The sequence below is a fragment of the Arvicola amphibius genome, chromosome 9 (genome assembly GCF_903992535.2).
Source record: "Arvicola amphibius chromosome 9, mArvAmp1.2, whole genome shotgun sequence".
Taxonomy (NCBI): Eukaryota; Metazoa; Chordata; class Mammalia; order Rodentia; family Cricetidae; genus Arvicola; species Arvicola amphibius.
Window position 1 is genome coordinate 103,724,160 of NC_052055.2, and position 26,508 is coordinate 103,750,667.

Sequence of the window (26,508 nt, forward strand, 5' to 3'; positions counted from 1 at the left end):
GAATCATTCCAGAAAACAACAGCCAATGAAAATGAAGGCTGTGGTTTTCAGTTCCAATGGATGCATCTCTAACTGCAATTCCTGCACCTTGCTGGGCGGTGGTGCTGCACACCTTTAATCCTAGCGCTCAGGAGGCAGAATCAGGTGGATCTCTGTGAGTTCAAGGCCAGTCTGGTATACAGATCGAGTTCCAGGACAGGCTACACACGGATAAACCCTGTCTCAAAAAACCAAAACCAACCAATCAACCAACCAAACGATTCCTGCATCTAAGGCTCAGGGATCATTGTGGAAGAGGGGGTGGAGAGACTGTGGGAGTCAGAGGACCATCATGTCCCAGGTAATGTATGTTCATGTGTCTACACCATCTTGCCAAAGGACCTAGAATCCTCATACTGTTACAATGCTCTTTTGAATCCTTTGCTTCAGAACTATACCTCTGTTATCTGGAAGCAAGAAATAACATGTCGTACTACCTTTTAATGATGAAAATGAATTCTGAAAAACCTTTTAAATACTGTTTTTTGAGACACTTTCAAACATGAAGCTCCCAGCATTGTCCCCGACGGATCAGTAGACGGTGTCACAATTCCTTTAGTACCTGTGGCATTTCCCTCCTCCGTAGTATTGTGCTCCAGAATATTATAGATTGTAAATATTTATGGAAAAAATGAAGCAGATGCCACCATGAAGTAGCTTTTTTCTGTGAGTTCAAAAATGTCCTCTGGGAGAATCAAATGAGATAAAATAGGACATAAAGGAATTCAATATAAATATACTAACTCTATGCAGAACTGTGCTTCAGAGAGGATGAAAGAGGAAGCAGAGCCTCTTGACAGCTCCCACCTAATAGAAGTCTAACATATTTTGGTGTCTTATCCTGAGTATTGTATTAAGACAATAACAGTTTGTTAGCATTACCATGTAGCTGTAAAACCCATTTTCCCTGATACTAGCTACATCACTAGCTCTATTACACGTCCATTTAGGAGCTCTGAGGGAAAGCCATTACTGCACAAGTAATACTTTCCACGCCATTCTCTTCTAGGGCCATCTTTGAGGGACTGAGAACAGTCAATAATTTCATTGTCACATACATTAAAGTACAGCACCAATTTATCATGTAAAAAGCAACACTAAATGCGGTTTTATCAAAATGACAGGAGGATCAAATTAACCAAATTAACCAACCATAAACATAAAAAGCCAACATTAATCCAATTGATTTTAATTATACTATCGGAAGACAAATCGCTCCCTTCTTAAAAAATGCATTTCCATTCGTGCTATCGAGGGGGAAGCTCGTGTGCGCTCTGTAATTCAGAGGCAGAGAACTAGGGCCACCTGGGTCATTCCAGAGAACATCGGGAGAGATGAGGCCACCTGTGGGTGAATTTGTGTGTGGGGGGGCATGTGTGTGTGCATGCATGCATGCGTGTGGGTGTGTGTGTACAAATGCATGTGGAAGCCGGAAGTTAACTTCAGAGACTCTTATCAGGAGCTGTCCATCTTGTTTTTTGAGACCCGCATGGTCTCCTGGCCCAGGACTCATCTATTTGATGATGTTGGTTGGCCAGCAAGCTCCAGGGATCCACTTGTCTCCACCTCCCCAGGACATGGATAACAAGCATGCACCACCAAACCACTGTCTTTTGTTTTAAAGATGTATGTATGTATGTATGTATTTCGAGACAGGGTTTCTCTGTGCAATAGTCCTGGCTATCCTGGAACTTGCTTTGTAAACCAGACTGGCCTCAGACTCACTGAGATCGACCTGCCTCTGCCTCCCAAGTGCTGGGATTAAAGGTGCGAGCCACCACCGCCCAGCAGGGGTATTTATTTTTATTTTATGTGTATGGGCATTTGGTCTACATGCAGTGGCCATGGAGGCCAGATCACAGGCAGTTGTGAGCTGTCTTGTAGAGGCTGGGAATCAAACCCGGGTCCTCTGGAAGAGCAACAAGTGCTCTTAACCTCTGAGCCATCTCTCCAGTTCAGATTCTGACTTTTTTTTTTTTTTTTTTTTTTTTTTTTTTTTGAGTTCTGAGGATTAAGCTCAGGTCCTTGTGCCTGCATGGTAAATACTTCACTCTCTGAGCCATCTCCCTAGCTGCACATGGTGACTTTTAACACGTTTATCTTGTCTTTGTTGAACCCAAGCTATGGTTTTCTTTAACAAGAGAAGAGCAGAATTTGTGGCTGTTTATTTTTTCCCAGCTGTCCATATGCTGTTTTAATATAAATACATTTGGCCCTTAATGGTATTAGTTGGATTGAAATATGGCTAGCAATTTTATTTTGTTTGAATCTGAGCTAAAAATGCACCTCAGATGAAAGTTACCCAGAAAACGAGCGAGTTTGCCTTTTAGATCTGTTTACTTATTAGTGTGTGTTCAAGGGGGTATACGCCCTAGGAAGCCAAGAGGGAAGCTCTACGGAGCCTGTTTTCTCCTTCCACTTCCACTTCACATGGGTTCCTGAGGTTCAGGTCATGAAGCTTCCAAAGGGTAAGCACCTTTACTCATGGAGACACTTCCCTAGCCCTGAATCTATTTATTGATGGGAAACAAAACCAACCAACCAAACAAACAAAAAACCCTCAGTGTGTTTAGCCTAGCCACTGCTTGCCTTTTTGCTCCTTAAGAGATGAACAAATGGGCTTTGTCTGGGTTAACTGTCGTTTCCTCCAAATCTGATCGATTCCAACTAGTAACGGAGTTTCTTACAAGCAGCGTCCTTTGGGCTTCTCTAGGAAGGGGACTGGTGTCGTCTGATTCAAGATCAGCAAGCTGCTCAGGGCTTGGGGTGAGGGTCACAGGTTGCTGGTGCTACCTGATCCACCAAGGCAGACACAGACACCTGACATCTGCCCTCATGCCAACAGTCTGACTGAATACAGGCAGCAGCTGTGGAGACCCTTCACTCACTCCTTTCCACCCACACCTCCCTACTCTCTTTCCCTTCCCTCAGAAGTGGCTGGGGCTGTCCCTCCCTCCCTCCCTCCCTCCCTCCCTCCCTCCCTCCCTCCCTCCGTCCCTCCCTCCCTCCCCTTCCCTTCCTTCCTTTCTTTCTTCCCTTCCTTCCTTCTTTTCCTTCCTTTCTTTTTAATACAGGATTTATTTATTTACTATGTATACAGTGCTTTGCTGGCATGCACGCTTGCAGGCCAGAAGAGGGCACCAGATCTCACTACAGACAGCTGTGAGCCACCATGTGATTGCTGAGAATTGAACTCAGGACCTCTGAAGAGCAGCCGGTGCTCTTAACCTCTGAGCTATTTCTCCAGCACCGGGGCTTTTCTTTCTGTGGCAGCATTTTGGGCTGTTGGCAGGTGGCAGATTACAGTGTGTGCCCCTGCCCCCCTCATATCCCCCAAATGCTGGCACCAGCGAAGCTCCCATGGAGCAAAGCTCCCTCGTTTTGCCACATCATTCCCTCTGCTACCCCACAGAGACCCAATGGTGGTAGAGCTGTGGATCAAATCAATAGACTCTTTAGGTAAACTCTCCTCTGGCAAATCAGTAGATTCTTTAAAACTTTTCTTTGGCGTGAGCTTACAGGAACTCTCATAAGAGAACAAGATGGGAGGGGCTGTCCTAGCTAGAAGGGGAGCGAGGTGCTTGGGAACTCTGCAGAATGCTAACGGAGAACGTTGCACCTGCTGACCTCTGAGGCTTTCCCCAGAAAAGATGTTCCACAGACACTGTACCCAGGAGCCTGCGCAAGCACCGCCTGATACAACCACTGATACCAGGAAAAGCTGGCCGCACCCAGGGAGCTTTCTTTCGAAAGTCACTGTCATGTTTCTTGTGATAGCCACAGAAAAGAAAAAACCGGCCTGAAAAGTTGACTTCACTGAGCACCAGAATGGTTTGGTCCCCACCCACCAGGACAATGATACACCTTGTCAATCAGAGAACAGCTAAAGGACACATTCTGTTTAAGGTGATGGCTCAATCTGCAAGTGTGAGGACCAGAGTTTGTATTCCCAGAGCCCACGTAAAAAGGCAGATGCGATGTGGCACGGGGAGGTAGAGATAGGAAGATCCCTGGGGCTCACTGGCCACCTAGCCTAGCATTTTCTTAAGAGAATCAGGTGGTGGGCTGGGCATGGTTACACATCTTTAACCTCAGCAGCAGGGAAGGCAGACACAATCAGAGCTCTCTGAGTTCAAGAACAGCCTGGTCCACAAAGTGAGCGCCAGGTCAGGCAGGACTACATAGATCCTGTCTCAGAAAACAAAAACAATGTTGTCGTGGGGTTAGGGCTGGTCAAGGCACTTGGTGCTAAGCCTGATGACCTGAGTTCCATCTCTGGAGCTTTCATGGTGTGTAAGGAGAGAATCAACTCCTGCAAGTTGGTCTCTATTTACACACACACACACACACACACACACACACACACAAATCACAAATAAACCTTTGGCCTCACATATACACTCACACATACACACCTACAAACATGTAATTATACATACACCACATGTGCACACACACACACACACACACACACACACACACACACACACACACACATACACAGATTCCAGCTGATGGTGCGCAGAGGAATATATGAATGGATTACCTCTTGATTGAAATTCCGTGAGAATACTCAGTTTGTAACTTTCTGGTGCTGATGGGGAAGGCGCTGAATTATCCTCTGACCTAAACATTTATAGCATCTATTGCAGAAGCTATTGGCCTTGACCTCTCTGTGGGCCATACTACTATTTAATTTTATGCTTTATTGAGCAGCAAGGGTTGTAGAAATTATAAGTTACAATATTCTGTACATACACCACTTATAGTATTGCCCTGCATGCATGGGCCTGGGGCACAGAAGATTCAGATTTGAACTTATTAGGTTTTTGCCTAATTCTTACGGAAACAACCGTTTTTAGGCATCTGAACTAGTCCCCTAGAATGGTGTCTTATATCCAGAAACAACCCTCAAATCTTGAGGCCAACTGATTATTATAATTTTAAGTAAAAAAAAATATATGGCTAAGGCCGGCAAGATGTCTAAGCAGGTAAGGGTACTTGTTGCCAAGTCTGACAACCCGAGTGTGATCCCTGGGGCACACATGGGGGAGGAGGGGAATGGCTCCTGCAAACTGTCTTCTGTCCCCTGCAACCATGTCCTCTGCATACATGTGGCACACGTAGGCAGTAGCATGTGCACACCCACACACATAAATACCCACAAGAAATAAATGCCAAAATAATAATAAAAAAAAAAAAAAGACCAGTTTAGTGACTCTTGTGACATCGGGGAATTAGCTGAAGTGGTGTCCCCAGGCTGGTGTCTGTGAGTGCGTCTAGCACCTATTCATGTCACAGCATGGGAATTTTGACTTGAATTACTTACTCCACCCAAGGTCCAAATTGGCAATGCCAGTCAAATAAATCAGGCAAAGTTTGATGGATGCCGAGACGGGTAAACGAACAGTGAGGGCTTCAGATTCACCACCAGATCCATCTCACTTAAGACTCCGTGACACGACAGTTTAGAGCACGCCGAGCGCTCGGTGGCTCCCTCGGATTCTCTTTATCTTTCATTTTGTCACAGCATGGGAGGGGTTTCCCGGCAGGGATGCAAATAAGTTTTATAAATAAAAATTTTCATACTTCAAAAAAAAGTCTGCATAAATCAGCACGGAATCACTGAACTACAAGCACTTTTTTTTTTTTTTCCTTTTTCTTTTTTAATACATGGATAGAGCGTGCTGGCAGGTTTCCTGGGCTGGAGTCCCTTGGCACACCCTCAGCCTTTGCTTTCTTTTCTGAAGGGCAGGGATAGTAACATCAACGATCTGTGGCGCCGTGGTCAGAACTAAATAAGTTCATTCATATCAAGTGCTCAGAATAGAACCTGGCTGGCAGTGCATACGCCATCAACGTGAACTTTTAAATTCTTGCATTTTAATTATTACACTATTATGTTTGCATGCACATGTGCATGCGTGTTTGTATTAATGCATGTACCACGACATGCATGTGGAGTCCAAAGGATAATCTGCAGGACCTGGATCTCCCCTCCCACCACGGGATCAGTCGGGCCATCCAATTTGGCAGCAAGCTCCTTGGCCACCGAGTCTACTCATTGGCCCTCAACATGAACTCTTTGATTTGTTTCCTCAAAAGAAGCAAAATTTACAAAAAAATTTAAATTACATTTATTCATCCATGAGTGTGTATGTGTGTTGTTGTTGTTGTTGTTGTTGTGTGTGTGTGTGTGTGTGTGTGTGTGTGTGTGCTGCAGTCTTTGTGTGGCAGTCAGACGGCAGCTTTCAGGAGTCAGGAAAAGTCCTGCCACAGCTACACTGTAAAGCCTCACCTGGAAGGTCCCACCCTCCAGTTAGTGGGTTCCTTTCTGCTTTGCTTGGTTGTATCCCTGACAATTCCTTGTGGAGTGCTAGAGGCATAGGTGACACTCAGTAAGTATTCCTTAAGTGAGTTAATACTTTAAAAGAAGCCACTGAAATGTGTGGCTTCAAAAGCATTTTTAAAACCATCAAGATGGCTAGGTAGGGAAGGGTGATTGCCGCAAGGTCTAAAGACCTGAGTTCTAGTCCCGGAACCCCTAAGTAGGAGGACGCTCAGGAGGCTTGAATGTTGTCTTCTTCCTGCCCTCCCGACCTCGCCACGCACACACTAAAACATAGTATGAATATTTTTTAATTCCTTCACAAAAGCATTTTCAGGTTTCCTCTGTATTTTGTGAAATTAAATACCTTTTCCAATACCCATCTTCCCATCCAAATTTAATCCCCAAGAGAAACCCCCTGCCTTCTAGCTATTGCTGAAAACACTAGCTTCCAGGGATGCTAGGGGACTCCAGGCTGGGGTGGGGCTCAGCTGGCAGAGGACTTTTCTAGCATCATGAACCTCTGGGTTTGGGTCTTGGTACTGCATGAACTAGGTGTGCGGCTGCACGCATGTGACCCAGAGACTGGGAGACACAGGCAGGAGGATCTGGGGCTCAAGACCATTCTTGGCTCTATAGAGAGTTCAAGACCAGCCTGGGCTACATGACACCCTGTCATGAAACCAAGCAAACACCCCCTACTTCTTTCTCCTTTCTCCGATTTCTCCCCTCCTCCTAAATTTCTCATGAACCTGTTTGGAGAATCATTCTGATGAAAAGCATTGTGGGTTTTTTTTTGTTGTTGTTGTTCATCCTTCAATGGGAAGCTGGATAGGCCTAGACTCAGCCTTGCTGGGATAGCACATAAAATCTTGTTGGAGATGGAGGAGATGAGGGAGCACGTCTTACCTGGTCACTCAACCGCTTCCATTTAATCCCACCACCTTCTTAGGAAGCCTAGTCCTGTTTCTCCCTTCCAGCCTGAAAAACTGTAGCATTTTGTGGCTCTCATATACATTATCTTATATTGTTTCCAAATGACTAGCTGCATCTCCTACCTGTCCAAGCAATCCACAAATTGCTTGGACAATGTGTACAATGTCAAAGGTCACAGCAGCCTCCAGAGCTGTGACCCAAAGCTCTTCACAGTCCTTCAAATATCCTCTTTACACTTTCGACCCATTTAAGATAGCATTTTAATTTATAGAAATCTACAGTTTCATTTTGCATGTCTTCAATTTGCCCTTTTCTTTCTTTACTAATAGCGCCTTGGTGATTTTTCTCTGCATATATACATCGGCTCTATTCTTTCTAACTGCTGTGTAGTATTCTAGAATGTACACGTGTGAGGGATTATGTAGCGTCCTTACTACTGGCTGTTAAGGTGTTTTCTAAGTGTTGAAACTACCGAAACTCTGCCATGAATGTTTGCACACACAGAGCATACATGTCTGCTTCAGTGGGACATGGAGTCCTATGGAAATGACTTAGAGGTAAAGGTGCTTGTTGTCAAGCCTGAGAATTTGAGTTTGATCCCCAGGGCCCACATCATGGAAGATGAGAACCAGCTCCAGTAAGTTGCCCTCTGATCTCCACACACATGCCACACAAACACACACACACACAAACACACATACACACACACACACTAAATACAATATCAGAAGAAAAAATGAACCGCTATTTTGTAGCATGTATGTGTTATATATTTAATAACGCCAAGCTCAAGGTTAGGGAGATGGCTCCATGGGGAAAAGCTCTTGAAACAAAAACATTTGGACCCGAATTCAAATCCCTGAACCCACATCAAAGCCTGACCAGTGGGAAGAGTATTTGCAATCCCAGTCGTTCTTCAGAGAAATGGGAGGCAGAGTCAGAACTACCAGAAGTCCGAGGGTTAGTTTACCTGGCCTACATGGTGGGTAAAAAACCAGAGAGCCTGTCTCAAACAGGGTGGGAGGCAAGGGCTGGCACCTGGCATTGTCCTCTGACCTCTATACGGGTACTGTCGCACATGCTCTCTCTCTCTCTCTCTCTCTCTCTCTCTCTCTCTCTCGCACTAATTTTTTTTAAAAATTGTGCCACATTTTTTAGATATATAGACGCTCTATAGACACTCTCACCTCTAGGCAGTAGAAGGTACCCAAGTTCCCAGGAGTGTAAATGGTAACGCTTTTTCCCTCGCACTGCCTGCATTTTTATTTTTAGCATCTCCTAGACCTGCAGTAGGACGCTCACTGAGAGTGGGACCCTGACTTCCTTAAATCCGTGTTGCTCTCCCTGCTAGGACCTGTTTAAGAGTTTCAGTTCAGCGAATGCGGGCTGATCCATCCCTAGTGATCCCCGTCTTTTGCTCATCTCTACAACACACACTTTTCAAAAGCACTCACCAAGAAGGTAACTTTGAGGTTATTTCTTACGAATACTAATAAATTCTTAAGACAATTCAATCTTTGCCCGGGCCTCTCTGTAGGAATTGATATCTTCCATTTAAAGCGGTCTGCCACAGAATTCACCCCCTGCTTTCCTGGCAGGAGACAGAGAAAACAGGGCTTGGCTGGCTCGCCTATAGTCAGCAGGGGGTCCTAGCTACCCGGGCACTGCAGACCAAAGGCGCCAAAGAAGCTGGGGCAGCAAGGCAGAAGATGGGGTAAGGTTGGGATCTTTAGGACCTTCTGGATCCACAGAGGTTAAGGTCTCTTTACGGAGCTCTGAAATAGCAGAGATCTGATCTGAAGACTAAGGATGAGTGAAGCCAGGTGAGGCAGACCCAGTGTCAGGGTGGGACAAACTGGAGGAGAGGAAGACGGTATTTTAGGAGGGAATCTGGAAGCAGGAAAGAGATTTTGCTGATGTGAATTATTCTATTACGATACAATTTCCCACAGAGGGATTCCAATATTTCAGTTCCTTCATTTCAACATTTCTGAACCCAAAGGCACAGTCTGCTGATCCTGGAGCTCCAAGCATTTAGTTATGAGAGTTCCCTGTGGCGTAGGGGACAACTTTCAGTCCAGCCGCCAGAGCAGACTGGTTGGGGATTATGCACGGTTTAATTTGTTTTGAAACGACATAAGCGAAGACATTTTGCTCTGAATAACATTTCCTTTCCCCCTTACCTACTGAACCGTTTTAAAGTAGCAGCGACTGCACAAGCCAGTGAGGGTGCAACTGTATTCAACATAAACACGTGATCAAGGACGCCGCTCACCACTCTGGATTGATCACCCTAGGGCTCCTAGGGTGTGTGGCCTCTTGCTCTGAATTCCCCTGAAGCTAGGACTGCCAGCTCACCTGGAGAATACTTTCCAGTCTGGGCTGGTTCCCATTGCGTCCCCCAACAGGCAGCAACCCACACTTTGGTTTTTCAGCTTCTTTTCACTAGCCCCTTTAACTCTCCCCTCACCCGAGAGAACTACGGCCCAAAGGCTGCAGCGATGGCCAGGCATAAATCAGGCCCATCGGTGGCCCATTTCACTCTTAGGCACAATGAGCAACGCTCAGCTCCTGGAGAAGGAGGCGCAATCGGCGTTTGGGTGGGTTCGATGCCCCGTTGGTCATTGTTGAGAGGAACAAAGAGGGCAGGAGCTGAGGGCGCCCCCATGAGGAAAGGCGTGGAAAGACATTCTGGGGAGCTATCAGGAGGCTGGCGGGGCTGGGATGCGGTGCACCTGGATGGCGCTCTAGCAACCGGGAAGGCAGGGCGGACTCCAAACCGCGGCAGAGGGTGCAACCTTTTCTTGACTTGACTTTGATTTTCCTCTTCTTGATATTACTAACATTATTATTGTTATTTTCCCGCGCAAATTAAGCAGCTGGGACCGGCAGGGCGAGCCGCACAGGGGCCGCCATTTGCCGGTGGAAGCACCGAGCGCCCCGGAAAGGGAACCCAAGGGGAGTGCTCTGCCCCGCGTCCTCCTCCGCCGCGGCGCCAGCAGCATCCCGTGTCCTCGCCCGCGCTGCCCCGGCGCCTCCGCGTCCTCTTCCATTGTCAGCCAGCGCCCAGCCCGGCACCCCGGAGGCCCTGGTCGCGCGCCCTCGGCTCTGGCGAGCCTGGGTCCCCCGCCCGGTCCCCTCGGCGCCCGGGCGCCTCCCTCCTCCCTCCCCTGCGCCCTAAGCTCCGCATCCTCGAAGCCCTGAGCTCCCGGCACCGCTAGCCGGGCCGCTGGACCCCACATCTCTGCATCCTTTCTGCCTGGCCCAGGGTGCCCCGGCCCCTCGCCAGCTGCGGGCAACGCGCGGCGTCTTCAACAAACCCCCCTTTTATCTCCCGAGGAAGCAAGTTGAACAAATCGATTTATTAATTTCTGTGGCAGAGGTGGGTCGGTGACCGGGGTGCGCCCGCAGGGCTACAGGGGGAGGCGCCGTGGCTCCCTTCGGCCCCTGCACTGCCCGGGCAGAGGGTTTTGTTTCCAGACCCCCGGCGCCCCCCGAAACAATGATGCCACGGGCATGGCGGGCTCACCTGGTGCTGCGCCGCGGGCTCCGGGCGCCCGGTGGTTTAGTGCGCGCCAATCCCCGGCCGCAGGTTCGGCCCGCGTGCCGCCGGTGTCGGGCAGGACTCTGCCTTTCTTGGGGTTGTATCTGTGCGTGTCAATGGCGGCAAGCGGCAGTTCTCCGGGCCGCGGATAGTAGCGGGGGGAGGAGGAGGAGGGAGAAGGGATTGCTCCTTCTCCACATAACCACCTCTAGGAGGAGTCGCTCAGCCTCATCCCCCGCCAGCCCAGGCTCCGCGACGGGTCCGGGGGCTTTCGTGGGGCTTGATGAGCTATTGTCCTTCTGCAGCGGTCACGATGGAACCGCCGGGCCTGCGCCTCGCGGAGCTGTTGGCTGCGAGGATCCCGCTTCCCCAGAGCCCTGCACAGAGGCCTTGTGGTCACCAGTCACAGGCTCCGTTTAGCTCGACCCACCTTTGCTGGGAGAAAGAGGTGTGGGCGTTCATCTGCCGGTTATGGGGTGAGAAGATGAACGCCAAAAAAGCCCACCTTGGATGCAGTTCGACCTGAAAATATTACCGAACCCATTACTGTGTCGCGCACGGCGGCCACAGGAACCGAGAATTTATACTCCTGCCTGTCTGCTGTTTATAAATGAAGACCCACTGAGAATCTACTGTTTAGTGTTTGGAGGCACAGATGTTTGCTTCTTAGCGGATGAAGACCCGGCATCATTTTTAAAAATTGGGTTGCTTTAATTTGCCGTCTCCCAACGGGTATTGAGGTTATTAGCACAAAGATAGTGTCTGAAGGTGCAGTTTTTTATTAATTTCCAAAAAATGCATTATGATGGCGGAGTGGTGGACGATATCAGGTGACACTGGGCATGTGTAGTTGCTTGGTCCCTGGTGGAAACCATGGCTCTCTTTTATACTGTGAAGCTTGTCAAGGGCACATGGCTACAGGGCCAGTCACCATGAGCTTTAACTTGCGTGGACCATTTGGGTTTTCCCCTGGATGAATCAAAGAAGCCTGAGAGGCAGGCAGCCTTTTGATATCTGCAAAAATAGGTGAAGTGAAATCTTCAGCATTGACCAAATAAATGGACGTTTCCCCAAACCTGAGACCTTTTGTGTGTGTTTGTTGCTATAAACTATACTTGTATTTATGTGTGCAGTGGGGGACTTTGGGGTAACCGGTGCCTGTGATTGCCTGCATGGGAAAGGCTAAACCACCCTACCAACCCTAGCTTGGTGCCATTTCACCATGCTGGCAGCTGGCATTTATAGACAGTGCTTTCCACTGAGGTTTTTAAGCTTGAGTGTTTGCTGAGAACCAGCCATTTTTCCACTCTTCGCCAAACTACGCCCGTTTCGCTATGCTGTAAGTAAGTCTCCATTTTAATCTCCCGTGGCCAGGGCCCCATAGTTGAGCGGCAGGACAGTTTTAATTCTCATACCTAAACCCCTTATGCTTTCTGTGTATAACAGTCCGTCCCATCTTTTGTTTTGAAAATCCTTGTCAGGCCAGATATTCAAGCAGGTCACAGTCCTCTTTCCAGAGATGTGTATTTAAAATATTTCATATGGTCTCAGGTGTCTCCTACTGGCACCTTTGCATATTCCTTGAGGGAGTGTCCATCTTTCTTACTAAAAAAAAAAAAATCTTTAGGCCACTATTCAAGACAGTTCCAGCACCTTGTGGGAGAATTTGACAGTCACTCCCGGCCCCCAATCATACAGGCTCACAGAAATGTAACTGAATTATTCACTGGCACACAATAGTCACGTAATTTCTACTAAAAGTGGTACATGTGGCTAGGTATGGTGGCATACACCTTTAATCCTAGCACTTGGGAGGTAGAGGCAAGTGGACCTCTGAGAGTTCGAGGCCAGTCTTGGCTGTATCACTATATAGTGAGACCCTGTCTCCAAAAAAAAGAAAGAAAGAAAGAAAGAAAGAAAGAAAGAAAAAATTAGTGTGATTTTTATTTTGTTTAATTTTTTCTCCTTTCTTCCTGCTACCCTCCTTCCCTCTTATTGTTGAGACAAGGACTGTGTAGCCTTGGCTGGCTTGGAAATTGATATGTAGACCAAACTGGCTTTAAACCCACAGAGATCTGCCTTCCTTTGCCTCCTGAGTGCTCTCATTAAAGTTCATGCCTCCATGCCTGATTTCCTTTTCTTTTCCTTCCTTTCTTTTGACAGAGTTGTAGTGCTAATTCTAATTAGTCTTAATAATAAAAACCCGGAGCCAGATATGGGGTAGATACTGGAAGATCAGAGAGACAAAGGCGCAAGCCACAGACAAACCTTACCCTGCTAAGTCTTCAGCCAAAAGAGGGCTAAGCTCCTGTCTCCTCCGGCCTTATATTCCTCTCTCTGGCCAGACATATCACTTCCTGTCTGTCTGTACAGAACTCGAGGCCTCTATGGTTAACTATTAGCTAACTCCACCCTCTGATTTTCAGGCAAGCTTTATTAGAGCACAAACAAAATATCACCACACATAGTCTCAAGTTGCTCAGGCTGGCTTTATACTTGCCATGTAGCCAAGGAAGACCTTGTCTTCTTGATCCTTCTGTCCCCAAATTCAGGGGTTATAGGCTGGATTTATATGAGCCCTCTGCGACTTGTTTCGTCGAGTATTTGGTTATGTGTTATCCAGAGCATCTGCGAAGTGTATTGCTCAAGAGCCTCCCATTTCATTCCGGCAGTGTCTTCAAATACACACGCTCCTCCCATTTAAACTGCGTAAGCTGAATAAGACAAATGGGCAGTGCACTTAACCTGCTGAGCACAGTGCACTATGCTGTAGTGGTACTCTTTCCTGCCCTGCTCACCTGAGAACAATTGCTCCTCATCCCTCCCAGCATCCCAAGAGATGCTCAATGCTCATCACTAGTACAGAAGTGGAAATCCAAAAACTCCGGGAACGCTACTTACTCCTACTGAACGCTATTTACTCTTGAGCGATAGTAAGCTGAGAAACTGTTAAGTTGGGGGCCAGCTCTAAGTGATGCAGTCACTCCTATACAAGGGGGGCATCAACTCCACAATACTCTGCTTTGCAGCAGAATCAAAACTTCATGCATTGAAACTTGGGTAGATGCAATGGTCCAGCCAAGGCCACCCAACAAACCATAGGCAAAGCTTCTAGGGCATTTGGAGATAACCAGCCAATAGCATCTTTACCAGCTCCAAACTTTGCAGGAAATATAGCAGACAGACCTACAACTTCCATTGGCCAGATGGAATTCAGTGGCTCATATTTTATCATGGGCTTTTAACAAAAAACCAGAAACCCACCCCTGAGATGGAGGCATATACACTGTTTATAGTGGTTTCCTGCCAATGGGAATATTCTTTCCAAAGGCAGAGGTGGGGGTATAGCTGGGGAGGGGGCTCATCCAACTTAGCAGGTAAACAAACCCTGATGTGTTGGGGAAAGTTGAAACTTTCAAGATTTAGCAAGGCCTCTCTTTCTCCCCAAGGTTATAGAAACAGTGAGCAACTTGGAGGAAGGAGGCACTGGTCAGCTGGGTTGCAGAGCTATTTCTCTGACTTGTTGCATTGCCTGCAAGTTACCCAGAGAGATCCAGAGTTAAGTTTTTGTGAGCCTTCACCAGTGATGGGCAGGCCTTTGGGTGAGGCAGCTGCTTTTGGAAGAGCAAAGGAAGTTTGGCACACATGCATTTGATTGAAAGCCTCTTGGATCCCTCCCAGCCTATATCCTCCAGGAATAGTCAGTTAGCCTAATAGTAGGAGGTGGGTTGATGTCAGTTTTCCCTCGGAACATTTTTCTAATCCTTGACCTGTGTGTGTATTGTGGCGAACCCCCCTGGCCAGCAGGGAAGAACGACCACCGAGTCGAGGATTCTTCTCAAATCACGCTTTATTGGAGCCTCTTGGTTGTAGGGAGAGCAGGAAGCGAAGGGCCCGGAGCACTAAACGGCAGCCGCTTATATAGGGAGAGCGGACACGGGTCAAGCCTGGATTGGCTACTCACTTATCTTTCGATGCCCCCGGCCACGGGATAGGCTAAGATTACTGCGCACTACTGCGCATGCGAGAGGTTTCGGCTACAGCCTTGCCATATATGGAGTTGTTTACTCGTTGGTGCAGGGGCTCAGCGCCATCTTGTAATGGCGGCTAGCAAATCGGCTCCCTGCAGTGTATAATGTGTTGAATCCATGTATTGATTCTGAGTTGATGCCATTAGTGACTGGGATGTGTAAGGTAAAAAGGCCAAGGGGAAACACCCTTCCTCTGGCTTGTCCCTGAGCTCCAAGACTTGGTGTTGGCCAGTCAGTGTGGGTGGCTTTCCCTGCTGAGCAGAGACTCCTCTTGTAGACTCTGCCCCTAGAGACCTCCAGCCGCCAGGTTCTACCCCCAGAGTACTCAGATGGCCAGGCCCGACCCCTCCAGGCAAGGCCCCACCCCCAGAGTTCTCTACAGGTTCTAATGGTCTTTCCCAGCAACACCCTCCCACTTCCAGAGGAAAGCGGCAAGGCCCGCCCTACGGAAAAAAAAAATCCTATCAATCCCTGAGCCTGCCCCAAGATCAAGTCACATAATCCTCCAATCCCAGGCCACGTTGGAAAGCTTCGTCCATCTGCTCCCCACAAGAAACCCTATATAAACCCTGTCTTCTGCTCCTTTCCCCGCTGTGTCCTCCCAGAGCATAGGCAGCCACCCTCCTGGGGTTTTTTTTCCTCCCAATAAATCTCTCATGTGAGGCTTATTGTGCAGTCTGACTTTGTGATATTCCTTGACTCCCAGCTGCCCTGATACTTTCCTCCTCCAAGCTCTGACACTTAACACTTGGAAATCCAGGCCCTGTCAGTGTTAACAGCCTAAGAATGTTTCCGACTTAACCACCAAGCAGTACGTTCAGCCTAGCTGTGCTTTTCCACGAGCTCACTGGGCATGCTCCTAAGACCCTGTATAAACTCAGTCCTCTGTCGTCTCTCTTCTGAGCCAGAGCAGTTGCCATTTTCTTCTTCTCCCCAACAAATCTTTTGTGTGAGGTTTGTTGCCTGGTGTGCCTTTGTGGTATTTCTTGGCTCCCGGTTGCCAAGATATCCCTGTGCCAGAAACCCCTTGTATTGGCGTTGTGACTGGGATGGGCTTTCCCAGTGCCTGTGCTCCCTCTTGGTGTCTGAGCTGGACTGGGACCCTGTCCCACGTTTCCAGTCCTCCCGCAACAGACTCACCTCCCGGCTCACTGATGACTTGGGATCCCATCCACCAGTGGTAATCTGATAAGTTTCCTCTTCCATCAGTGTAAATGCTTCCCTGGGTCTGAGAAATTGATGGGTGAGCGTCCAGCACAGCTCTAATCCTCTTGGAGGCAGAGGGACCCCCAGCCACGGTCTTTATAACTATGGCTGGCTTTCTTCACCAACCCCACTGACCCCTATGCTCAGAGCCGCAATCCTGTAGCTTCCTTCGGTCTAACTGGGCTATTGTGACCTTTTTTTCTCTCCCCTCCCTTTTCTGCCTCCTCCTCAGAGCTTCCTGTAATCCCACAGCTTTCTGTGTCTTTGTAGCACTTATGAGATACTATTTGACCCTGTTCCCCATCCCTTTCCAGTAGATGAGACCTTGTTCCTGAGCTGGGCTTTTCATCGCCTCTGGCAAGCCTTGAACCCTGGTACCAGATGCTGAGTCTCCGCAGGCGGTTAGCCCTGATACCGTTGAACAGGTTGGTCTTTGTTTGGTCCTCCCTGAGTCTTAGGGAAGCCTTCTGCAGCAAGCTGCTTCTATCTTTCTCCTCCTTCTCATTCATGGGAACAGAGTCGTCTGTACCCTCGCATCCTCCCTTGGGGTGCCTCTTAGAAAACCTCCAGTCTCTACCTGGTACCCAACCTGAAGGGCCCCAAACTGATTCACTTTTGCAATTGAACTCGACCTCAATATATATATCCCTTAGCTAACCAGTCCAAATGGCCACCCAGTGGCACCCTAGATCACAGTATTATCCAGGACCTTTACAACCACTGCAAGCAATCAGGGAAATGGCAGGATGTCCTCTATGTCTAAGCTTTCTCTTCCCTCTGCTCTCCCTCTCCACCCAACTCCTTGCCATGAAGCCCAGGCTAGATGATTCCTCCACTACTTTTGATCCAGTTGCTTGGGAAATGGGGGCCTGTGTTTCCTTCACTGTCCCCATCCGCTCAACCTCAGGCTCACGAGCCATTTCCCTCCTCCTTCTCCCCCAAGTAACAAAGTTTTCCATAACTTTTCCCTTGCCAAGCTTCCCAGGTACATCCCTGAGTATGGGACACCCCCAAACTCCTCTATAACCAAACATTATCCCTCTCTCATCGTCTGACTGCAAAAACTCTTTCCCGCCTATCCAGGTGAAAAAAAAAGCAAGATGTTGCCCACCCACTTGGCTCTGGTTGTTTGGAAAGTTTTCTTTGTCTGTTTTGGGTGGGTCTGTGTTTTCTGGTGTGTCTGTACGTCTTGTGGAAAACATGGGAGCAGAGACAGAAATGGATCAGGTTCGTTGAATCTATGAATGAAAACGGTGTTTTTGTTTCTAACTGGTCTCCTTTGAGCCTGTGTGCTTTCTGTGTTTTGTGTTTATTGGTTTTGTGTTTGTTTTCTCTGCTGCTGCCAGCCACCAGCAACCACCACTAATGCCAGCCACCAGCAACCACCGCCAATGCAGTTTCTTCAAGGCCAGGGCTTGGAATTGGAACTGCGAAAGCTTAAGGAAGTTCTGAAGGTCTAAGAGAGTGTCTGAGGATGTGGAAGCTGGTGTTCTAAGGTGTGCATACGCAAGCTGTGAAGGGACAAGAGCGTGATCTAAGAGTAAGAAATGTCTCGGATTTCTTTCCCCACTACTTCGAAGGCTCAGAGCTTTACTACTGACCAGTGGAATTCTGCTGAGCTGGCAAAGCTCTGGCTAGTATTATCGGTCACAAGCTCAAGATTTTAAATGTCTTTTGGTTGTCGTCTAAGTATAGACTTAACTGTGCTTCTCATCGTGCTAAAAACATCCCTGTCCAATATATATGTCCAGCTCTCTGGACAGAGGAAAAATGTTCATGCTTTTAACTCAGAGCTTTTCCTATAACCTGAAGGTGTGACACCAGACAGCTGTTTTTTCTACAATGTAGATTTCAGTACAGATGGGTAATGCTAATATAGCTAATACTTTTATCAATTCTTTTCTTTTTTTTCTGTTTTTTGAGACAGGGTTTCTCTGTGTAATAGCCTTGGCTGTCCTGAAACTCATTCTGTAGACTGAGCTGGCCTCGAACTTGCAGAGATCCACCTCCCTCTGCCTCCTAAGTGCTGGGATTAAGTGCGTGCACCACTACCTCCCGGCTCTTTTATCAATTCTTGTAAATAAAAAACTCAGGTAAGCTTTGGGGAGTTGAGGGAGTCATAAGACTTGGAGCAGTCTCTCACAGGTCAAACGTCTTCAAATAAGTCTATACAGATACTCTAGTCTGTGTCTGTTCCAGCAGGTTTCTAATTAACTGACAGACACCAGGAATCAGCTGTGGACCATAAACTGCTCCAAATGGCTGTGAGCCCTAGACTTGCTGACAGCTGACGTGCCTCAATCCAGCCACTGTCATTGCTCCCTGTCTTCTGCTGGGTCAGCTAACCAGATGCTTCTGATGAATGCCCCATTGTCCGAATCCCCTCCCGGCCTTTGACTAACATTCCAGCCTTCCTGGGCCCTGACAATGAGGCCCTAATTTCAGTAGAAAGTAGTTACAGAAGGGAATATGTTGCTCCTTATCCCCTGTAAAAAGGCTGGAGCGTTAGGTCAAAAGGAAAACTCCCCGGCACAGGGACGAAATGGCTGTGGTGCTGTTGTCATAGCAGGAAAGGTCCCTGTTCAAACCAGATGGACCCACATCTTTCAACAGGTGGACTCGTTAGCTGAAATGGGTCTACAGTGTGATAGGGCACTCGACCTGCTTTATGCAGGACAAGGAGGTCTTTGTGTGGCTCTGAGAAAAATTCCGGTTTCCACGCAAACAACTTGAGGACCATTAGAGAAAATTGGCTAGGATTGGATCTACTAACAACGGAGCAGGGAGGGATGGTGGCTTCTATGTCAACCAGTTGGGTATAATAAAAGGCAGGACCTGCCAGCTCCAGACAGATCTCTAGAAACGTAAGGACCAGTTTAATGACCCTGGCTGGGGATCGCTGATAGTCCAGTGTGGAGCTGGACACTGCCCTTCTTCACCTCTTCTTCTCCTCCTTCTTCTCCTCGTCCTACGAATTCCTTTCTTAGAAACTTCTCATCTAGATTTCTTCAACAGTAAATATGAAAGATTTCTAACCAGACTTTTAAAATCAGTTGTTATTATGGGATTATCAGCCCCTACCTATGGAATCAGAGGCCTATGACCCCTACCCTCCATTACACCCTGACAGTGAAGACCAAGTCTGCCCCAAGGACTTTGACACCCCTTACGGCAGGATGGCAGGATATCTTTTAATGATAATGCCGTGCTCTTTCCTGACCCCTGACTAGTTATCAATAGTAAACAAGGTGCATGCTTTAAAGATCCTATAGCCCCCTTACCCTGCTTCCGCTCAGTTCTCTACTGTCTCTCTTCCTGTTCAGAGGTAGTTGCCATTCTGTTCTCCCCCAGTAAAACTCTTGTGTGAGGTTTGCTGTGTGGTGTGCCTTTGTGGTATTGCTTGGCTTCCAGTTGCCAGGATAGCTTGGCGCTGAGTTCGAGGTCAGCCTGATTTACAGAGCGAGTTCTAGGACAGGCTCCAAAGTTACAGAGAAACCCTATTCCGAAAAACCAAAATAAAATAAATAAATAAATAAATAAATAAAATAATAAACCTCCACTGATCCCCTGCCTGCTCTGTGGCCATGCTCTGGCTCAAACCTGTTTTCTTTTTCACAGTAATGCATCATCTGTGAATAGAATAGACCTTTATCTTCCCTGGTTAGTTCTGACCCAGTGTATGATGAACACACAATTGGTGATCGGTTTTACTCCTCTATGATCTATTGATCTCTTTGCCTTTTTCCATAGGGCCATGCCCATGTAGCTACATATTACTCTTGGAAGATGGGAGTACATGTGTGCAAGATTTACACCTCCAGATGACTTTTGCTTGTGCTTCTGATCTCCCCTGAAGCGAGCTGAGGTTTCCCCAAGAGTGTCATAAAGACAGATGAAGGGCTGGGGTTGTAGCTCAGTTGGGAGAGTGCTTACCCAGTGTCTTAGTTAGGGTGTTCATTGCTGTGAAGAAACACCATGGCCGGGCGGTGGTGGCGCGCGCCTTTAATCCCAGCACTCGGGAGGCAGAGGCAGGCGGATCTTTGTGAGTTCGAGGCCAGCCTGGTCTACAAGAGCTAGTTCCAGGACAGGTTCTAAAAAAGCTGCAGAGAAGCCTTGTCTCGAAAAAAAAAAAAAAAAAAAAAAAAAAAAAAAAAAAAAAAAAAAAAAAAAAAAAACACCATGACCACCACAACTCTTATAAGAAAACATGTATTTGGGTTGGCTCAGTTTCAGAGGGTCAGTCCATTATCATCATGGCTGGGAGTGTGGTGGCGTGAGGGCAGATGTGGGGCTGGAACTGAGAGTTCTACTATCTTGACTCAGAGGCAACAGGAAGTTGACTGTCACATTGAGCGAGGCTTGAGAAAAAGACCTCAAAGGCCACCCCCACAGTGACACACTTCCTCCAACAAGGCCACACTTCTGAATAGTGTTAACTGCCTTTTGGGGGTCATTTTCTTCCAAACCACCACACCCAGCATACATGAAGCCCTAGGTTTGGTCTCCGGTGAATTAGCTGGGTATGGTGGCATGCACATGTAAACACAGCATTTAGGAGGTAGAGGAAGGAAGCGAGTTTAAGGTCAGCAAGGAAGCAAACAGAAAGTTTCATCCAGGAGGGACTTGGGAGCAGAGGAAACTTGGCGGGCTAACCATCATATGTCTAAGGGATCTGAAGTATGTAGGGTTTCAGAAACAGCAAACGACTGTGGGATAGGAGACACTGACCAGGTAGCTGAGCTGCAGAGAGATTTCTCTGACCCGTGGAGTCCCTGGGAAGTTGTGCAGAGAGCTCCAGGGTTGCAACTTATGTGGGCTGTTACGGGTGTCAGGGTGGTCTTTTTGGTGATGTAGCTGCTTTGGAGTGGCCCTGTGTGTTATCCATCGCCCGTACTCTTGTTAGTGACCCCAGCAAAAGCTCATTGGTTCACCAAGTTGGACATAAGAACAATCTTAACTTTGGTTTGTGGTGGATTTCCTCCCTGGGGTAAGTACGGTTGTGTTCTCATCTCCCCCAGGAATTCTGTCTGCAGACAGACAGGCATACAGATGATGGAAGCCGCGGTGGACGCGGACCGTCCCGCGTGCTATGTTAATTCCATAAACCGCGGTGGACGCGGACCGTCCCGCGTGCTATGTTAATTTCATAAACCGCGATGGACGCGGACCGCCCCGCGTGCTAAGTTAATTCCATAAACCGCGATGGACGCGGACCGTCCCGCGTGCTATGTTAATTCCATCGGCACACTCACTGACAAAACTCTTACGAGCAGTCTGGGGGTCTGAGGTTATGAATGAACCGCCTAGCTCAGCAATCACTTAAAGAATAAATACAGCTTTTGAAAATCTCTAGTAGCTGGGGAAATACGGGCAATCAATGAGTTTTGTTAACCTTTCTCGTTAAAGCTGGAAACATGCAAAGTCTCTCAGGTCGCTACATTTTTGAATAAGGTGGACGTGATTCATGTTAAACTTTTGTTTTCCTGTTCAGGATATAAATCATTCATGGAAGGGGGCAATATAAAAAAAAATAAAAGAGCACAGGCAATCATTGTGCTGGTGAACACTTCTCTTCCATCTGTGGCTAGAATTCACATCTTGGTCTCTTAACAAGAGAAGCATTTTACCAGTCCTGATTCTGAAAAACATTAGTAAAAACCTGTCCTTTCTCAACAGCCCCAATGGATGCAGCCCCTACATCTAGGCTCAGAGAACAGGGGGAAGGGAGCAGTAAGATTGTAAGAGCCAGAAGAGCAGGGTTCCTCTGCTGGATAGTGTCTTCTAGATAGAACAGAGAAGCTGCACCCATGGAATCTCAACAGTACACACAATGACCAGATTAGCTGACATGCCGGCATAGATGGGGGAAATCTGCCAGGCTCTGCTCCTAGATGAGGAACTACAGACAATGGATGTAGTTTTCGCCAGGGACAAGGACCCTGTTTGGTTATCCAACTTTAATAGTCAGCCCTAAACACATTGTACATAAGGCAACACTCCAGGGACTCAATGTTTAAAAAAAAAAAGTATTGGGAGCTGGAGCGATGTCTCAGTGGTTAAAAGGGTTTGTTACTCTTGCAGAGAACTCAGTGGTGCCTCGCAACCATTTTTAACTTCTCCAATTCTAGGAGATCCAACGCCCTCTTCTGGTCTTCGCGGGCACTGCATGCATGTGTTGCACAGACATACAAACATAAACAAAGCTTTCAAAAAAGTATGTATTGGGCTGAAGAGATGGCTCAGTGGCTAAGGGCGCTGGCTGCTCTTCTAGAAGACTTGGGTTTGATTCTCAGCAACCATATGGCAGCTCACAACTAAAACACCCATACAAATAAAATAAAATAGTAATTAAAAAAAGTACATATGAAAGTGCCAAAGGGAAACCCTTTTCCTTTGTATGGTAATTTAAAAATAAAAAGGAAATCCGAGAGCAGGATATTTAGAGTCAGTGTATAGATGCACAGATATAAATATGTATTATGCATATTTGTGCATGAATGCGTAAATATTTGAAGTATGTGTTACATATGTGCAGCTCCAACGTGCATGACTGAGACAGCATTAGGCTCAGAGTCAAGGCTGGTCTGGGTTTTAAACGGATCTACCAGCTACTTAGCATTTAAGTGATGAACTGTGTTATGAAGCAAGATGAACTATTCCAGGTCTCTTAGACAGATCCACCATCAGCCCCAATTATGCAAAGTTGTGGTTAGGAAAACCGAGGCACATGGTAGCATGCAGTTTAACGGAAACAGAACTAGGGCTCGGGGAGCGTGCCAGCTGATAGCTTGCTCTGCTCCGGGATGCTGTCTGGGAGATCACCCTGCTACCTCTAGGCGGGACTCGTGATGGCGAGAGGCAGCAGGCATCTAGAGAACTTGGACTTCAGCATCTGTCTTGGCAGATCGGTGCAGTGTGAGCCATCACACACAGTAGGGCCTTTTCCAGTTCAGGCCCGTTCTAAAGAACGGGGGCATTGATTTTTTTTCCTCCAAAACTACAAATGCTGAATGCCATGGTAAAAAATATAATTTATTTATACAAATGGTGTGTTTTCACAAAGGCCATCTGTCAGCTGACTCTCTCATCTACAACAAATCTGTTTGTTCCCCCAGAAGAAATAACATGTCTGTGGAAAAGGGTTTGCGACCGACAGGCTCCTCGACGCACAGCCTTGCTAAAATAGTAACTATTGATGATCTATTTACTTCTACTGTAGGGCTGTGAGTGGGGACTATTATATCTGAAGTATGGAAATTAATTTTTCATCACCTCCAAGCCAGAAAATGGAGCCCAGTTGCATCTATTAAGATTACTGCAAGGGAGCTGTGCCCCCTCCTGGAAAAAATTCTGCTCAATGAACAGCTAAGTCCACACATTACAGCTTGCTGCCTGACGTACGGAGAGGATCGCAAGGTTGAACTGAAGCCCTTAGTTATTTTCTGGAGACGAGGACACTTTAAATTTTATTGCTGTTTTTGTAACACGGGTGCACATAGCACAACATATATGGGGAGGTCAGAGGACACATTTTTGGAGTTGGTTTTCTGCTGCTGCTGTGGACAAGATGTAAGGCAAGCACTTTTACCGCTGAGTTTTTACCTTTTACGCTGTTGGCCGGAGCTCTTCATAAATGATTCTGGCCGTTGGATGTCAAGATGCCTCTGATGGCCCTCACTGGAAACTAAATTTTACCATTAAAATGAAAGAGAAGGGGGACTGGAGAGGTGGTTCACTGTGGTTAAGTGCACTGGATGTTCTTCCAGAGAACCTGGGTTCAAGTCCCAGAATCCATATGGCAGCTCACAACTGTCTGTAACTTCAGTTCCAAGGGATCTAGCATCCTCACATAGACATACATGCAGGTAAAACACCAAAATAAACATATAAAATAAAATAAATACATTTTTTAAATGAAGGAGAAGGACATGGGGTGTTTACAGAGGAAATCTACTCCTTCCAGATAGAGAGTCCATTACAGACTGAGTACGGATACCACTAAAGTTCAACTTGGTGACCTAATGAGTTTTATTGAGTTTGCTTACAAGAATATGGGTGAGGGGTTAGTCACAAGAACAGACATGATTCAAAGACAGCTACATCAACAAAGACCACCCCAGCAATGGTGCTAACTCACTACTGGGAACCTGGAGGGCATGGCACAGCCTGCAGGCAGCTCAATGGGTTGAAGAGTCTCCCTTCCAAGTGACTCAATAGCTCTAAACCTCTTCCATGTAGCTCCACTGATTTCTGCTTGATCCAGGCAGGTGGTCTGGTTTCACAGTCTTTACAGCTTAGGTTGTCTGAGAATGGCTCTCCACTGTCCTTATTGTTGACTCTTGGGAGGGAGGGACCTAGTGAAGCTGGTTGGTTTCAGGAACTTCCTGGAGCTATTTTGAGTTGTTTGCCTTCTGCCTTAGGGAGCTTCCCTGCAGGATGGAATGAAAGGTTAGGTGTGTATGGCGGATCCTTTAAAAGCTCTTACCAGAGCGGGAACACACAAGACAGTATCGTCAACTGTTGTCACCTTGCTATACATGAGCACAGTATCGAATATTGTGAGCAAATGTACACTCTTGATAGGTGTGTGCCACCTGGCACCACTGCGTGAGGTGAGTAGTTCTTGAGATAACCTTTTTGCTTTTTCTTTCATTGTGGCAGAACACTGCTTGGAAAAGCAAGTTAGGAGAAGAAAGGGTTTATCTGGCTTACACTTCCAGGCTGTAGTCTTGTCACTGATGTACGTCAGGGCAGGAACCTAAGCAGACGCTTGAAGCAGAACCACGGAGGAATCCCGCTTGCTGGCTCACACTTACACATATGCTTCCTTAGCTCTTTTTTAGGGGTGGTGTCAACTAACAATAGGATAAGCTCCCCCCCCCCCGCACATGCCCACAGGCGGGTAAATCCTTAGGTGAGACCTTCCCCTCAGATGACTGTAGCCTGTCACGTTGACCCTTCAAGATTACAGGACATCTTTCCTGTGCTCTCGAAACTCTCCTGTCCCCTCTGTTTCATCGCTTTTTTTGGTGGACTTTCCTCCTTAGATGGGACACTGGTGTAGCTCTTGGGTGCCCCTCAAAGGCTCTTTTGTTAAAGGTTTAGCTCCCAACATGGAGCTTTCAGGAAATGGTAGAAATTCCCTCAACAGGAGAACTAATGACAGACCAAAGTAAGAACACCGCCAAAGTCTATGCTGACCAATGAGTTTGCTGTCTTACAGACACATGGGCGAGTGATTACTTAAAGGCCCACGGCAGCTACCACACCAAAAACCTACCCCAGCCAGTGTGGCCGTTCATGAAAGCTGGAACCCTGGAGCTCTCTGCGGGATTTGCAGGCAGGTGGACAAGTGGGAAAGACTTTCAGTAGGCCTTACTGCTGATGTGATCTTGTGAATCTGGTAAACTTCAGGGACTCTGTTGAGACTAATGAGTTGCCGACTTCCTCAACTTTTTAAAATAAGGGTCTCACGATAGAGCCCCGGCTGTCCTGGAATTCTCTCTGTAGACAAGGGAGGCCTCACAGGCATCCACCTGCCTCTGTCTCCAATGTTGGGATTAAGAGTGTGCGCCACCTCCACTTACTTCCCGAGTCTTAATGAAGTTCCCTTTAGAATTTCGTGATTCCTAAAGAGCTTCCTTTCAGGGTGGAATGTTTTCATCAAGGAACATGGTCATATAACACAGGTCATGATGTCACTGAGGGGTATGCTGTCATACCAAGGGGACCTTGGTTTCTTTTGCTTCTGGGCCATGCCGAGAGTTGTTTCGCTTCAGCCCCTACTTCCTGCGCTGCCACAGGCCTAAAGGCAGTAGCCACACCTGATCATGGACTGGAGCCTCTAAATGGTCAGCCAGAACCTTTTTCTCTTTATAATTTATCTCTTGTGTTTTGTTATAGTCATGAAATCTGACTCATCCAGTAGCACGTACTTTCCAGGAATGGCTTGGGAAAGCTTACCGGCCTGGAAAATATGATTTGCTTGTAATATGTTTCATCTGTGGCCATTTCGTTTGTCCTTGGAGATTTATATCTTTAAACAGTTTTACTCTTGTTTTAGTGCAGTCTTGGCAGAGAGTGGAGATAAACTCAGAGAGCAGAGTTACATCTCGTTTACCCACTTTTCAATGCCTTTTTTTGAGCTATGGTTCCCATGTAGCCCAGGCTGGCCTCTCTCAGGTAGCCCAAGCTAGCCCCAAGGATGACCTTGAACTTATGATCCTCCCAAGTTCTGGGAGTACAGAGGCCCCATCATGTCCACTGTATGTAATGCTGGGAATCACATCCAGGGCTGTGATGCACACTTTGTTAGCTCTCTGCCAACTGACTCAACTCTAGCCCTGGTCTTTTTCCTTCATTAGTCGAATTCTCCAAATTAAGCCAGACAGCTCGACCGCACTTCCCAGGTTCCCTTGCAGCTG

General features: G+C 47.3%; 1 protein-coding gene across 1 annotated transcript in view; it reads right to left on the reverse strand.

The window, feature by feature from the left end:
* LOC119823203 (core histone macro-H2A.2) overlaps window positions 1-10,980 on the reverse strand; it is a 41,257-nt gene extending 30,277 nt beyond the window's left edge. Inside the window, exon 1 of the mRNA XM_038343058.1 lies at window positions 10,833-10,980. The gene's annotated coding sequence lies outside the window, so the exon portion shown is untranslated. The remainder of the gene's footprint in view (window positions 1-10,832) is intronic.
* Between the last annotated feature and the right edge of the window lie 15,528 nt (window positions 10,981-26,508).